Source organism: Mustela nivalis (assembly GCF_964662115.1).
Source record: "Mustela nivalis genome assembly, chromosome: 2".
NCBI classification, from domain to species: domain Eukaryota; kingdom Metazoa; phylum Chordata; class Mammalia; order Carnivora; family Mustelidae; genus Mustela; species Mustela nivalis.
Window position 1 is genome coordinate 23685025 of NC_139021.1, and position 17295 is coordinate 23702319.

At 38.4% G+C, this 17295-nt stretch overlaps 1 long non-coding RNA gene and 1 pseudogene across 2 annotated transcripts in view; one reads left to right on the forward strand and one right to left on the reverse strand.

Annotated features, from left to right (window-relative positions):
• LOC309859210 overlaps positions 1 to 17295 on the forward strand; it is a 148797-nt gene that overhangs the window by 44644 nt on the left and 86858 nt on the right. The gene's annotated exons all lie outside the window — the stretch shown is intronic.
• Positions 1882 to 2901, reverse strand: LOC309859209 (proteasome activator complex subunit 1 pseudogene; annotated as a pseudogene). Its single transcript has one exon. The product of its transcript is annotated as a proteasome activator complex subunit 1 pseudogene (transcript).

Below are 17295 nucleotides of genomic sequence, written 5' to 3' on the forward strand. Positions count from 1 at the left end.
ATCGGTATTACATATAGTGGCAGTATAATTGTAATTTCAACAGACAAAACCAGAAGAGAAGCTGAGTTATACTTGTTTGCAAATAATTGCTCCTCCTCAAACATAAATGTAAATAATAAATTCAATAATGTGACAATAGGCTTAATGAAATTTAAGTTGCCTATGCCCATCTTTTATAAGAATTTTAGTAGCATAATATTATTACTTTCAATTATGTAATGCTTAACAATTTATACAGTTCTTTCCCAGACTTTTTAATTAATTGGTTACTAAGCATCAAGCACTGTGAACATTCTAAGGTATCCAACTTAAACCCAACAGATACATTACCGTGGATCTTAGCAGGTCTGGTCAGTACCATCAAAATGTAGAAAGCGGTACATATTCTTATATACTGACTATAGGAAGATTTCATGATGTAAAACTTGTTCCAAATTTAAGGTAATGTTGCATGGGAAGATAATCAAATGTGAAAGTCTAGGGATGGGAGAATATGGTACATGCCCTCCCCCCAGAAAAAGAGGGGAAAATAATTGTTCAGACACATAGTGTATAGCTTATAGGAGGGACATGGCAAGGATTGAGAGTGGCGATATTAGTACCATCTAGATCAAAATTGGCTTTTTTCATCTCAAGAAATTTAGATTGTATTCTAAGGAAATAGGGAAGTAGGAAATAGGGAGCCACTAAGAGGAGGACATGATCAGATTGTGTTTAGAAATATTACTCAAGCTTCACAACAGGTAATATGTTGATCTGGGGCAAGAATGCTTGCAAGGAGCCCAGTTAGGAGGATTTGGGGAGAATCCAGACAATAAATGTTTGAGGATGTAACTCAATATAAATGTCATAGTTATGGATGAAACTCAGTATACTCATATGTAACTCCAACATAACTATGACATTAGAGAGAAGTGAATAAAAGTTCAAAGAGGTAGAATCAATAGCACTTGGTGATATATTAATAGTAGTGTGTTGAGGAAGGGGGATGTTGAGTTTATTTTCCAAGGTTTATGGTTTGAGCAACAGGATGCATACTGTTTCCTGTCGCATAACTCAAAAACTTGTGAAGTAGGAATGTAGGAGAAAAAGTGAGCGTTGGGTTATTATTCATAAATTTCTGTTGATGACATTGGACTCGTAGGTACTTGTTGAACAGTACCGAAGTAAGTAAGATTAAGAGTAAAGAATGGTAAGGAAAACGAAGGGAAAGGTGAAAGGGCGGAGAATAGGAATGTGTAGAGAACTTCTAAAAACAGCTCTGAAAGGGAGATGGAAACAAAAGATGGAGGAGGATGTGTGGACAAGGAACAGATTAAGGTGACATTACTTTGAACAGAAGAGAGAAAAATTGGAGACAAAGGACAGGAAATAACTGGAAGTGAAGTGTCTGAAGACACAGCAGGAGACTGATTACAAAGTATATTATCTCACTTAAATCTATCTCTAACACACAAATAGTGGTAGCTACAGTGTTATTAGTTTGTATATCACAAGGTTACAACAATCCCTAGGGGCTGGGCAGCTGAATCCAGAGCTCATTCTAGGGGCAGTGGGCACAAGGACTATTTAATATTGGGCTCCGGCTGACAAGTTAGTCCATTAAAATAATCACCACAAGAGGAACCTAGGTAGCTCAGTCGGTTAAGTGTCTGCCTTCAGCTCAGGTCATTATCTCAAGACCCTTGGTTCGAGCCCTACATTCGGCTCCTGGCTCATCAGGAAGCCTGCTCCTCCCTCTCCCTCTGCTTGCCATTTTGCCTGCTCTTGCTCTCTCTCTCTCTGTGCCAAATAAATAAATAAAATCTATAAAATAAAATAATCATCACAAGTAATCCTACAGTTTGATAGTCAAAATTGCATTTTCCTTTTGAATATAAATTTCTTTTTTTTTTTTTTAAAGGACAATGGTATGACTATTTATTGTGCCTGGGAGGCAAGAGGGAGACAAACCTCAACATGCTGAAGTTGGGGGAAGTCTGGAGTCCTCTGTAAAAGATAGGAAGGTCTCTGCCAGACCCATTACAGAATGAGGGGAGGCTCTCAATAGATCATTCCTTTTGTTTCTCCCCTGGGCTTCTTAAGCTTCTCGAAGTTCTTCAAGATGATGTCATACAACACAGCATAAGCGTTGCGGATCTCCATGACCATCAGGCGGATATCGCAGTACTCTGCCTCATCGAGCTAGTGCACCAGCTGCCGATAATCACCCACATGGGGCTGCTTGGCTGCTTTGGTCACCGCATCACCCCTCTCTGAGAAATACTTGGAGATTTGAGTGTGGAAGCCTTCCAGCTTGGTGTGAAGGGAGGTCATCAGCTCAAACACCTTCTCCTGGACAGCCACTCCAAAATTGTTCCCATCCTCAATCCGAGGTATCTGCAGCTGCAACCAGGTGGTGACCAGGTTGAGCTGCTCAATGACATCCTTGATCTCAGGCTTTAGACGCTGAAGGAGAACCACGATCTTCTCATTGCAGTTCACTGGGCCACAGGGAGGACCTTTGTCTTCATCTTCCCCTTTCTTCTTTTCATCTTTGTCTTCCTTCTCCTGCTGTTTCTTCCGTTCCTCTTTCTCCTTCTCCTTAACTGGATCAGGCACTGGGATGTCCAACGGGGCCTTCAAATTACTCAGATTGGCTTCATTGAGAGACGGCTCCTTTAAAAATGCATCCAACTCAGAAATCTTCTTGGGGAAGTAGCTCCCCAGCAGGTTCTCTGTCTTGGTACACAGGTCTTCACGGAACACGTCCACCTTGGCTTGGGCTTCAGGCTGGACCCTGAGCATGGCCATGGCCGGGGCGGGGGGCCTAGCGCCGCAAGAGAAGCGGAGGGTGCACAGGGAAGGGAAAGCGAAAGCAGCTCTCACCACCCGCACGGCCTTCCTGGGTAGCCGGGGAACGGAGGTTGAATATAAATTTCTAATAACATCATTTTTGCATGATCTAGACTGTCTACAGCCATACTGCCCTGGACACACCCAATCTCATCTGATCTAGACTGAACTGAGTTTGACTGACATGTTTGCAGTAAAGAAGCATTAGTGATAGGTGTACTAGCCATATTTACATGTCTTGATTCCAACTGTGTATACTTTCCACTGCCTGTGCCATCTAACATTGGTCTAGAATGACCAAATCATTATCCAGTGCTCAGAAAATAAACACTTTGTCTTATGGTTTTAAAGCAAGAGTCACTTATTTGAATAGTTATGAAAATGAATGGTAGGAGAAATACAGTAAGAGTGAGATGGAAAAATTATTTGTCCTTATTTATTATTATTATTATTTGTGTAGAATTAATCCAGTACCTCCTTTCACTTCAAGGCTTTTAGTATCAAGAACAGAAGTTTTATTCATGCATTTAATGTAGACTATTAGATGTTTAACATTTTTTTCTTATTTTGGATTCGAACTGCATAGGACATGCATTATTCATGGGCAGAAAATGTGGTAGTATGCACACTTGCATAAACATCATATGTAGGGTATTTTAAATTTAGAAATAGTATTTGGCCTTATGCTTCAGGAAACATCCTACTAAATCATACAATGACTAAAGCTTTTGATAGACATTTATCAATCCACCATAGGATGCCTGCTGTGACAAGCTGTCTTTAGGAACTGAGGATTTGTGAAGATAAAGTTACACTGGGTTTGCTCTATAAAAGGAAAGTCAAATGTAAATGCACTTGCATTGTAACCTGACTATATAGGTCTTGAATTTGCCGGAACAGTTTTAAGTTTAAATGTCCTGACTCCCAACAGATGATATATGAAACCTTATATCCTGGATTTTTGTTAGGAAAATACAGTCACCATGCTGTAAGTATACTTGCTGCTGCCAGTCTATCTCCTTCAAATCTGTCCTGAATTCAATTCAGTTCAAATTCTTCCCCACCTGTGAGTGAAAGCTGCCCAACACTGATCACCAAGTGTCTATGTAATGTTATATTCAATGGGCGTTTCTCATTCCTTATGTAAAAGGATCTATCAGATGTACTGGACACAGTTTATCACTTTCTCTTTTTCTTCAGACACTTTTTTCACATGGCTTCCATTTCCTAGGTTCCTCTGGACCTCGCTAGACTCTCCTTCTCAGCCTTATGATCTTCCTGGGTTCCTCAGGGCTCAGTCCTTGGACTGTCACTATTCTAAATTCACTCTGTAAGTGATCTTGTTCATACCTAAGGGTCTTAGTGGTCTAAAGCCAATGGCTCCAAATTTCATGTCTCTAGGATGGGCTGCTCACCTGCTTTTTGAACTTGTATATTCACTGCTACTTGGATATCTAATAAACCCTCCAAGTTAACAAATTCAAAATTGAACTTTGAATTTCTCTTTATCTTCTACCTCCTCTTCTCCTAATCTGTCCCATCTCAGAGTGTGGCAAATCCACTTTTCAGTTACTCATGTGAAAAACCTCAGTCACCTTTGATTCCTTTCTTTCTGTCACAGCTCAAATCCAAGCTGTCATTGTACCTTGTCATTCTTGTCTTCAGATGTTTCCACCATCTGAGGGCTTCTCACCTTCCACCGCTGCTCCCTCAAGTGAGTCCCCCCATTTCCTGATAGCATCAATGAAGTTGCTTCCTAACTCCTCTGTTTCTACTCTTGGCTGCTCTACAGATTGTTGTGACTTAGCTTCCACGGTGATCCTTTTCATGCAGAAGTCAGATCATCTCTGCCCCCCACTCAAAATTTAATGGCTTCCTGTTTCACACTGGTGAAAAATTCAGAGACCTGACTGTGACCCTTATGGCCCTATAAAATCTGACCTCCTCCTCCTCACACTGTCCCCACTGTCATAGTGTCCTATTGCTACCTCTCTACCACCACTTCCTTCAAGCCCACCTAGCTCTGTTCCAGCCCCGTCAACCTTCTACAGGTTTTATGAGTGGACCAAGCCTGCTCCTAGCTTCTGGACCCTGGCACTTGCTACTTCTTCCATTGGGACATTCTTTTCCTTGTATCAGCCTGGCTCCTGCCCTGTCTTCTTTCAGGTGCCTGTTAAAGTGTTACTTTATCTGAGAGGACTGACTGACTTTCTTTCTTTCTTTCTTTCTTTCTTTCTTTCTTTCTTTCTTTCTTCCTTTCTTCCTTTCTTCCTTTCTTCCTTTCTTCTTTCTTTTTTTTTCCTTCCTTCCTTCCTTCCTTCCTTCCTTCCTTCCTTCCTTCCTTCTTCTTCTTCCTCTTCTTCTTTATCTTTTTTCAAGTTAACATATAATATATTCATTGTTTCAGGCCTACAGGTCTGGGATTCATCAGTCTTACACAATCCACAGCACTCACCACAGCCCATACCCTCCCCAGGGTCTATCCTCCAGCCACCCTATCCCTCCTAGCCTGCTCTACTCCAGCAACCCTCAGTTTGTTTCCCGAGATTAAGAGTCTCTTATGGTTCGTCTCCCTCTCTGGCTCCATCCCATTTCACTTTCTCCTCTCTTCCCCATGATCTCTGCCTTGTTTCGCACATTCCACCTGTCAGTGAGCTCATACGATCTTTTCAGCTCTCTGACATAAAGGGTACCTATGTTAGCATACATCCACCTTTTTGTACTTATTACCGTTTGACATGGTATTTGCTAGTTTATTGTCTATTGCTGTTAGGTAATTAGATGTATAAAATAAGAATTGGATATGTATTAGGCAAATGGAGTAGTTAATACCATGGAAGCAGGGACTTTATCTGCTCAATACCGAACGTAGTGCCTGATACCTGGTAAATTTAAATTCCCCATAAATATTGATAGATGCATGATTATAATTATTATATATGTATCCTTGCTTCCTGAATGAAACACCTATTTTTCATGGACTAATTCAGCCAGAGTAAAACTCTCCAACACCTCCCAACTATTGCTTCCTCTGTAAGTCACTTCTTAGCTCTTTGGCTTTGACTTCTACATAGACAGTTCTCAGCCAGAAAAGACAGGACTAGCAGGGAGTGTAAATGGAGGTTCTAATTCATAGGAATATTGGTATTGAACCCCAAACACAGACTTAACCTCTTGGATCTGGGTTGTGAGTCCTGATAACTGCACAACTCACAGGAAAGTTCTAATCTGCTGGCAGATTGTGGATTAAAACTGTGACATGAGTTCTGTTACTTATAGTACTTTCTTTCCAGGAGTGAAATGTCCATTGCAGAAATTTTTTAATGTGACAAGAATGTAATTTACCGAACAGCATCCTCTTATTCTGTAAGTTGAAGAATTCTGCATTGACATTAAAAAAAAAAAAAAAAAGCCACAATCAATACTGCAGAGTGACAGAGCCCAGGCTTTGGTCTACCAGGGTGGTTTCAAGTGGCAGCTCTTCTAGCTACTACTCAAGTGAATTTGGACATGCTATAGCCTTTCTCAGGTTTAGTTCCTGGGCTATAAAATGGGGACAGTAGTATCATCACACCATAGAATTGCCTTGAGAATAAGTGGGGCAACACATGCAAAACCCTAAGAAAAATCCCAGAGAAAACTCTTGCATCATCTTTTTCAATTGTTATTGTTAACATTATATTTACTTGTGTCAGTGTCCCTGAACCAAATATCCTTCCTCCAGTGGCCCTAGTTTTCCAGGAGATGGAGGGACAGTTACAAATCAGTCTATTATTCTGAGAACTGATTTTTATGGGAAAACTGGGATTATCACCTGTGTGTGAGAATTATGTTTTTCAAATTCCTTTTAAATTCTGAGGGGGAGTTCAATTAAATTTTTGTGCTCTTTTGCCTCTGAAGTGTACAAGAGTGTTTTGTCCTCCCACATAAAGAATAAAATAACTTAAAAATGATTAAAATTAAAAAATCAGTTAAAAATGTTTTAAAAACAGGCTCATATGTCTTTATAACATATTTTCCACCTGCAAACTAATGCTACAGAAGTTTGCATCATGTGTTAGCGAGTATTTCTGTAGGAAAGTGCTAATGTTTCCTAAGGAGCATATGGGCCATTAGATCTGATACGTGAGAATGAGTGTGTAGCAATCCTTGGGAAATTATTCAAGGATCTGTTACAGAAGAAACAGAATTTCTAGAGACACAAAAATCAAAATACCAGCTTGAATATTATAATGACACTTTGTGGTTGTATATCACCTTTCTCAAACGCTTCACACCTATTTTCTCATCTAGAAACATTTCTGTAAATTAATAAAGTGGCAGGTATTAATCTCAATATGCAGGGAAAATATATTTGAGAGCTCACTACTCTCAGTTTGTATCATTTGAGATTTTCTTGATGTAGTTTGCATATTTAATATTTGCATTATTTTACTGGAAGCAAGAAGGTTGTCAACTACAAGTATGATTTTTTTTTTTTTGAAGACTGTATTTATTTATCTGACAGAGAGAGATCACAAGTAGGCAGAGAGGGCAGGGGAAGCAGGCTCCCTGCTGAGCAGAGAGCCTGATGCGGGGCTCGATCCTAAAACACTGGGATCATGACCTGAGCCTAAGACAGAGGCTTTAACCCACTGAGCCACCCAGGCGCCCCAAGCATGATTTTCTGATATAGAAGTAGCAAATACTGAAAATATACCCTAGTTAATTCAGGTTCTCTTATGTATGCTAAAGCTAAGGAGCTATTAGCACAAAAAAGTTTTCTATTATTCTGTTGAGAAAAATAATTTACCTTAACAAAGGTGAGAGTACTGAAAGGTATAATAACTCTAAATCAAATAAACATTTATGTGTTTATTTATTTAGCAAACGTTCAGTACGCATTTACCATGCACCCACTAAGTGTAAGATACTGAAGAGACAGGTTGGATTATACTCAGTCTCTTCGATCAAGAAAATTATTTTTTTGGTTACAAAATAAATCCATCTTCAGTAATGATTTTGCTAGCATCATTGAATTTTAAAGGAAAATATCTAAAATAAAATGAAATAGTGGCTTCACAATAGAAGTAAACAGGAGCCAAATAAATTAGTCTGGAAATATGTATCCCCTAACTAGGGATTTTTAGGTTTTCAGCTGGATACATGTATATGTTCACTGCACTTGGGTAAAATCTGTGCCATTGCTCACCTGTGAGTGTGAATTCAGACCTAGAAGATGCATGAAGAATTGTGACCTTTTTTCCTAAAAATGTGAATAATGGTGGCCATCATTATCTTCGTGAGGGAGTGCCCAAGGTGATCGATAACTAGTCAGAATTTCCTTCCATTCTGTGTGTATATCCAGCTGTGCTTTCTCAATGTTCTGTTCTTCTTCGTGTGAACCTGAAGCCATCACTTATCAGAGTTTATGGTACATAAAGTAAAAATGAACCCATTAAATTGTATTAAGATGATTTTCTGTAATGTAAGCATATAGGAATCAGTATACAATAAATGAAAATTTCCTTCATTAAAAAAAAAAAAAGATGTTATTTATTTATTTGAGATAGAGAGCATGTGCATGGTGAGGGGAGGTGCAGAGGGAGAGGGAGAAGCAGACGTCCCCCTGAGTAGGAAGCCTGGCATTTGGTTCAATCCTAGGGCTCTGGGATCATGACCTGAGCCATCTAGGTGCCCTAATTTCCCACATTCTAATATTAAATTTACAAAAAAATGTAAGAATCAAAGCACATTCATTTAGTTCTTCCATTCAGTTATTCCCAGTTTTCCTTTCTCATGAAGACCTGTTCTTCTCCTTAAGTTCTGTCCCTGTTCCTTCTTTGGACCAGTCTAAACTGTTTTAATCTAAACCCATGAGTCATTGTTCATGCTCACTATTGTTTACAAGACTCAACTTTGTCACCTCTCTCTCTCTTTCTTTCTTCCTTTCAAGATTTTATTTATTGACAGAGGGAGAGAGAATGCAAGCGCTGCAGAAGGGGCAGAGGGAAAAGGAGAGAGAGAGACTCTTGCAGACTCCATGCAGAGCACAGAGCCCGATTCCGGGATCCGTCTCACGACCCTGAGATCGTGACCTGAGCTGAAATCAAGAGTTAGTCGCTTAACTGACTGAGCCACCCAGTGGTGGGATATCCTCATTCTCTTTTAAGCTCACTTGTCTAACATATCCCTAACTTAGAATGAATGAATATATTAGTTTTCTACACTCCTATACTTGGCAGCTGAAAGAGTCTTGGGAACATTGCCGAAGGCCTTGGTTTGGCTTTCTGGACCACCAATCTGCAGCCACAGATATCACCTTTGTCAAAGTCCATTCAAAAATTATGTCCACCAGTGTTAGAGAATAGCCAATGACCAGATGACACCCATAACTTGAAATAATTCTTTCCCAGCTTGCAGAGTTTTTCCCAAATAGTTTTCCTAAATGGAAAGAGAATATTTGGCTGGCTGACTTCAGTGTACATTTTTTGAACCATGGTAGTTGTTTCGTAGTCAATACAAATTTTACAGGGCTCCCTGCCAATCTCCTATGGCCTGCTTCTGGACCACTTGAAAGGAGCAACTTTTTTCATACTCGTGGGAGAGATCATTCTTCATGATCTTTCATGTCTTCTCATTCTTAGATTGGGAATAATTGATCTGGCAACAGTCATATAAAATATGTCAACTACATGAAGAGAAATGGTCACCCCTAGACTTAAGGTAAGCCAAAAGGTTATCTGAGCCGAGTTAATACCTCATATTTTACATGGGTCACCACTAGCAGAGAGTGAAGATAATCAGTTTTCTGTATTCGCGGACAACAATATCAAGATTCTGAAAATATTCCTCAGCATTCTTTCCTCTAAAAGGCCATTCCTTACAACCCATAGCAAATTAGGTAACTTAAACCATAATAGGCAAGGAAATTAGATTTCCCTCATTAGCTTGGGCTTACCTGGAATTTGGGGGAGTGTTCAGCTGTCTGTGAATATAGGGGTATGTTCAGGAGGGATGGATATGGGCAAAAATTGGATTCTGTGTAGAGGATCAATTGGCATATGGTAGGTAGGGAAATAATAGTGCATTCTATGAACAGATATGGATCCTTTGTGAGGCTAGTCTGATTTCTAGATATTTCCAGACATATCAGAGCCCAATAAAAGGTAAACTTTAATTTTGAACCTTGACAATTCTATAAAGGTTTCAGTTATATGGGTCCACTTCTAGTTCCTCAGGAGGACCTCATTCTTGGATATCTCTATGTCTTAAACATCACTATTACTGAAGTCATTAGGCTGAAAGAATACAATTTGACAGGAAACACGAAAAAAAAATTATTTTTTTCAAGACCTATTCAGGCTTTCTCAGGGGGAGCAAATACTTTTCAGTATCTTGGGTGAAATTTAAAGGATGTTCAGTTACTTTTTTTGGTGATTTTCCAATCATAAAATTTCAGTAAATGCTGGACAAACATGTAATCTTATTCCAGTAAATGTCCAGACCATATAAAACTCAGTATCGTGAACTATTCTTAAACTTAATACTTAACCCTCCCCATGCTCTGCTTTGTATTAGGTAGGATGCTAGGATAGAGGGTTATGGATGACTTTTCTATTTCTCCCTCTGGGTGTCTCTTACCTATTTCCCCATTCCATCCTAGGCTGTCTTTTGGTTCCTCTGAGTTTAAGATTAAAGGCAAAGAGAGGTAAGGTAGAATGTTCTTGACTGTTATGATCCAGCATTTGGGTTTTCTAGGGTTGATGGCTATTCAAAAGTGGCATTTTCATAGAGCTTTTCAGGGGATTTCTTAAAGATTTCTTAACTGAGAACATTTACCTGTATCTCTTCTGGTTTGTTGTATATGATTCTTCTTTAACCATGTGGGTGACCGGCAACCTACCCACTCTGTTGGGATTCTAAGTTTAAAGTGAACTACTCATCTGATGGTTCCTAATGATAAGAAACTCTCATATACCCTTGCTCTCCAGAGCAGTCAAAGTGTGGCTATCAGTCTTTTCCAGTTGTGGCTCCATAATTTCATAGAACTTTGAACTTTGAAACTTTGTATTGCTTAGGTATGAATTCACAATGAGTCCCCCTTTTCATCCCAATTCTAGGAGAAAACACTCTCTAAAGTATTTGTTTTGGTTGCTTCCTATAGTGAAGCAATGGATGGGCAGCGTTTTCTCAGTTGTGGGGAGAGCAGAAAGATGTAAAACTGTGACATTATCGGGGGTACCTGAGTGGCTCAGTTGGTTGAGAGTCGACTCTTGGTTTCAGCTTAGGTCGTGATCTCGGGATTGTGGGATCAAGCTCCTTGTTGGGCACTGTGCTGGGTATGGAACCCACTTGGGATTCTCTCTCTCCCTCTCCTTCTGCTCCTGCTCCCCACTTACATGGTCTCTCTCTCACTCTCTCTCAAATAATAAATAAAATAAACAACAAGCTATGACATTATCTACAATAGGAAAGGTGAATATTTTAATAAACAATATTCCCTATTTTTAACCTCAGTGCTCTTTCAGAAATCAAGTCAGAAACAAGACTGATGATTTCTTTCCCTAAAATTCCTGTACAGATCATATGGTAGTATTTTTCACCCTGAGCTGTCACACAGGTGCTACCAATTTGAAACGGTGCTTGAGTTTTAGTAGTGTAGGAGTGGAGGGACTTTCTTATGTGGGCAGCTGATAAATTGCAACTAAAACTGAAAAAATGAGAGGATTAGAACAGAAAACTTAAAACTATATGATGACTTGGTGTGCAAATTTGAGGTAAGAATTAACTATTTTAGGGAAGGTTAACTGGAATGCTGACTGACTCTGTGTGATTAAGGATCTGAAGGAGGTTCAGCTCAGACCACCTGAATCCATGGATTCCCAGCTCCACAATGCAAGTTTGGCAACTCTTCCCTTCCTTTATCCAAACTCCATGTATTTATATACTCACGTGGTAGGTTAGGTCCTGATCAACTTTATCAGATAAAAGATATTGACGCTAGCTAGGATCTGCAAACTAGCTTTCTGGTGATATTTTGAGATATAGAAAGAAGTTTGGTTCAGTTCAGAGAATTATCTTTCATCTTTGTTTCTGTAGTTTGTGCCAACCAGTGTACCATAACAATGATGATACTAAGATAAAGACATGACCTCTGCCACTGAAGACATCCACCTGTGGTGAGGCAGAAAAGTCAATTGTGGAATTCTCCCTAGCAGAGTTACAGGAAAGATATGACAGGAAAGAGTGGTGTGTTTGGAACCCTACCAGGGCTATTCCCTATGAATGGTGCCCTCTAGAGTTGTGCAGCGCAGTGGCCTTTGGGCATAATTAATTTTCATATTTGCGAAGTCCTTTCTTCCATTGTACTCTTAGGGATAAAGACTTACTCTGGTATTAGGATAATGGCTCTGGTGAAGATGGATTGACTTATTTTGATTTCAGTTAAAATTAATAGACTTTTTAAAAATGCAGCTGCGAAACCCTGTAGCAGTAGTTGATTAATCCCATTAAAAAGAGATGAATGAAAGAATATTCTTCCTTGGGAGAGAGAAATGGAACTCAAACAGAATTGTATTTGATAGAACTTTGTCCTAGATTGTGCATGTTTTGTTCTTTGCAAATCAAATGGAATAGTTTCCCATATGGATAGGCTTAAATATATATTTAGTAAATACTAACTTCAAAATAATTGGTGGCTAGATTGGTTTCAGCTGATATTGGGTGAATACAAGATAGGAAAATTTCAAGTACATACTGACTGTTTATTTCTCTCATTAAGTAACCCTACACAAAGTAGATTGGCATATTATTTAATTTATTGTACTGGAAAATTCCTCAGGACTTGTACTGTATATTCCTCTATTTTTTTATTTTTCATATATTTTCCTGGTTATTTTACTTTGTCTCATATCTCAGCTTCAGAAATTAATATTTAAACATTTTGAAAACATAATAAGATATGATGGGTGTGATATGACATTTAAATTAAGGTAGACTAAATAATAGTAGGGCATTGGAAAATTGAGAATAGTTAGTTTATATTAAGTGAGATTAAATGCTTTAGATAAGAAGAAAATAACTTCACACAGGGGAAAAACAAGGGCACCAACGTAGGTATATTTGTTAAGGATTGGTTTGGCCGTAAAGAACAGAAGTTTCTACTATGAGTATTAAAAACATAGTAGTTTTGGGGGTGCCTGGGTGACTCAGTGGGTTAAAGCCTCTGCCTTCGGCTCTGGTCATGGTCTCAGGGTCCTGGGATCAAGCCCTGCATCGGGCTTTCTGCTCAGCTGGGAGCCTGCCTCTCTGCCTATTTGTGATTTCTGTGTGTCAAATAAATAAATAAAATCTTTAAAAATAAAATAAATAAATAAATAAATAAAAACGTGGTAGTTTATTTTTTATTATATCATGAGCAGCCTAAAGGTAGGCTGTTGTGGTAAATATGGGATAGTTATCCAAGCATAATGAAAATTATTTAAATTTAAATTTAAATGATTTTCCCTGGTTCAGTAACTAGGAATATAATAATGACTTATAGAACATTTAATGTTACTACTATTGTTATTATTATTATTTACATATTCAAGTCTTTATTACCTTTATTAAAAAAAATTCAGTAATACATATACTTTAATTTATATATATGTATTTTTTATTTTATCAAATACATTATTTTTAAAATTTTATTTTATTTCAGTGTTCCAAAATTCATTGTTTATGCACCACACCCAGTGCTTCATGCAATACGTGTCCTCCATAATACCCACCACCAGTCTCACCCAACCCCCACACCCCTCCCCTCCAAAACCCTGTTTGTTTCTCAGAGTCCACATTTAAGATTTTATTTATTTGAGACAGAGAGAGAGAGAGTGAGTGAGTACACAAGCAGGGAAGAGGATCAGAGAGAGTGGGAGAGGCAGATTCCCCGCTGAGCAGAGAGCCCGGCATGGGGCTCGATCCTAGGACCCTAAGATCATGACCTGAGCTGAAAGCAGATGCTTAACTGACTGAGTCACCCAGGTGCCCCAGTATATATAAATATTTAAGGCCTCCCACTCCTTCCCTGAGTTACCCAAAGTTTTTGGGGTCTCTCTCTACCAAGTGTCTCTGTTGTACTTCCAGAAGATCTACTCAGTTTACCATTTCTCAGGATTTGTTGGTTTTACATAGTATCCCAGTTAGTGATTTCTCATGATGTCCTAGAAGTTGATCATATAATCATGAATGAGTCCTGGCCTAGTCACAGTGACCTCTGACTTCAGGCTTCAATCTATTTGGTTTAAATTTATGTGCTCAACAGATTTTCAAAAGCCTGAAAGGAAATCAATTAACAGATGGTTGAGAAAACCAGCAATGATTTATTATTTATGGTGGTATTAGTAAAAAGGAAGAGCAGACAGAGTCAAAGGCTTTTCAGCTGGTAGAATCAATAAGATTTGGCATTTTAGAAAAATGAGCGGTAACCCCAGCACTTTTTGTCTTGAGAAACTGTGGATAAAGGTACCATTCATGAAGATAGGAAAAATGTTTCCTGAGTTAGGAAGCACTAGAACAAGCAGGTATGGAGAAAGAAAATGGATTTACTTTGAAATATGCTGAATTTTTGTTGCGCCTAAACAATCTAAGCATATAGAGGGATCAGTTGGATGTCTGGATATACAGTTCTGAAGTTCAGGTGAGAAGAACAGAGTAAAATTGAGGCTTTGGAATCATAAAAGTATATATACTATTTGTTCCATAGGTATAGTTTCTAAAATCTAGAAATTCACCTTATTGGATGAATTGCCTTTAAGGTATTGACCTCCTCCCACTGAAAAAATCCAAGCAGTAGCTGAATTATCTTTAGTTACCAATAGAGCAAAGGAACTCATTGGGACATTCCAAATTCTCCTCATTGTTTTCCCAAATTCTTTCTTAGTTATGTAGAAATTGGGAAATTCCAAATGCCAGTAGATAGGAACATTTTCCCCTCATAAAAGTCAATACTTATGTAATTCAGTAAAGGTCTTATTCAAAGACCCTGAAGGGAGCTCTTATGTAACCCCTAGAGATAAGGCTCAGAGCCTATGCAATGTGTAATCGCTTGTGGAAATGACAGATGAGAAATACAGTCCATAAAGTAGGAAAGGAGGAATTGCAAAATGAAAAGGTCATGGGAGTTGAGAGCCAGACAGATTTTTGTTTAAATTCTGGTTATGCAACTTATCTGCTACTTAACATTGGACTGCATATTTAATCTTTAATTTTCCTCATATGTTATATAAGGGAAATGGTATCAATAGTCATGAGGATGAAATATAGTGTGTATAAATATGCTTTCATAGTGACTTTCATAGATGTGGGGACTAGTAATATAAAATGGTTACTGCCCCCAGCACTTCACATTTTATGGCTTAGATTAAACTAATTAGAATAATTTGTACAAAATCAGCATTTTGGATAAAGAGCTTATGTATAAGTGTAGGAAGTAAATTTAGTATGTGGATATATATGATAGTTGAAAATATGACCATGTGGAAACAATAAAATTTTTATGAAATTTTTATGGTTGTCTGATACTGAAACATTTTTAAAAGCTTATTTACTTACTTATTTTTCTTCCTTGTTATGATTTATGTAAGTGATGAGATGTTCAATTTCAGGGACTAAGTGAGAGTAAAAATCATTAGGTTAAGTTTAGAACTAATATTAAGATACAGTGCTCACCTTTAAGATAGTTAAACCAGGATCCAAGCCATGCACAATGTTAATTTTTCCGTTAGTAAGGGGTCCTGATACCAAATTGTAGAAAGGCAGAAAAGGAAGAGAATTCAATGTTTTGTTTTGTTTGTTTGTTCGTTTTTGTCAGTCTCCTGCAAGGCAGGTTGAAGGGTAAAGCTCTGAGATCGTCGGACAGGCTCCCAGGCTGAAGTTTCCTCCTGTCAATCCTTACCTCTCCTTCCTAGATCTGTGCTCCTTCCATCAACTGCCAGACAGTCTACACCACAGCACAAATTTGTCACAAACCTACACGGTGCCCCTATGGATTCTTAAGCTTGAGCAAGCGTACTGGGAAAAGCTGTGTTAAATAAAACTTACGTTGCCTTCTCTTCAGTCTAGACAATTATTCAATGAATACATTATGATGATTGCATTGTGTCAATCCATAGCGAACCATAGTTTGCTGGAGTTCTAGTTACAAAACTATGGCTTGGCTTATCATCATTCGATCGTTCTGTTTACTTTGAATTTTCCTAGGTCTGAAGCTTGTTCTTGTTATATGTCTTCAATGGTAAGTGATACTACCTCTGCACCTGAAATCCATTTAAATTCTCAGCTGCCCATGGGGGTACAACTCAGTCTCTGCATTGTTTTGAAATGACCAGCTCCAACTCCCAGGACACCAGGCCATCTAGATAGCTGTTGAGTAGTAGCTAATTATCTCGCAGATGTTCCAGCCAGACACTTCCCGGCTTCAGGGCAGGAAATGGTATTTAAAAATGGAGATCTTACTTCTAGATACAGATATATTAGCAGATACTGTATCTTAGATATTCAAGAAAGAGCATGGTCTAAAAAATATTTTCATGGGAACCATTCACACAAACAATGAGGTCCTTTGGCTAGTTAATGCTCATTTCAAGTTAAAAACTTATGAAAACCCCCTGTGTATTTTTCAGTTGTATTTTGGGGAGGGGGTGTAGTATACTTCTACTTTATAACTTTTTTCTCATATAAATGTGGATATTTTCCAAGATTTTGTGTTAATTTCTTGCCTCTCTCTAACCAGGGTGTCTTCATTTACATGGATCCTAGGGCAATAACATTTAGTTTTCTTTTTGTGGGGAGGTGGGTATTATCTCCATTTACAATTGTAGAAACAATTGCACCTACTCTTAGAAAAATGCACAAAAATGCACATATATGTGTATCTACAAACTTTTTTGCATGTAATCTTAGGGTTCATTGACTGAAACCCACTCTTGGACTTGCTAGGAGTTGAAACCTGAAGACTGGGAAAGCAATTAGGAGATTTTGCAATAGTTCAGAGAAGTGACAAGGAAAGCTAATGGAGGTGATAAGAACATTTCAATCATGTTTCTGCAGCACTGCATAGACTGCCATCCTCACATTATTGAAACTCTCTTCTGGTCTTATGTGTCTTAATTTCTGTTTACCTCATTTAATTGCCAGACCTCATTGTTCTATTTCTTGTGTATTTTTGAAAATGACAGCAACACACAGTTTGCATTACTTCAACTTTAAAATTTAAATGAACTGAAGTGAGATAAAATTAAAAATTTGATTTCTCTGTCACACCGGCCGCATTACACGTGCTCAAGAGCCACATGTGGCTGGTGGCTACTACATTGGAGAGCTCAAGGTTACAAGATAAAACTGAAACTCCCCTATAGAATATGGAAAATGGCTTTGGATCAGGGTGCTTCCTCTTGCTACCCCTACCCCTTTACACAATAGCATCAAGCCCTAACA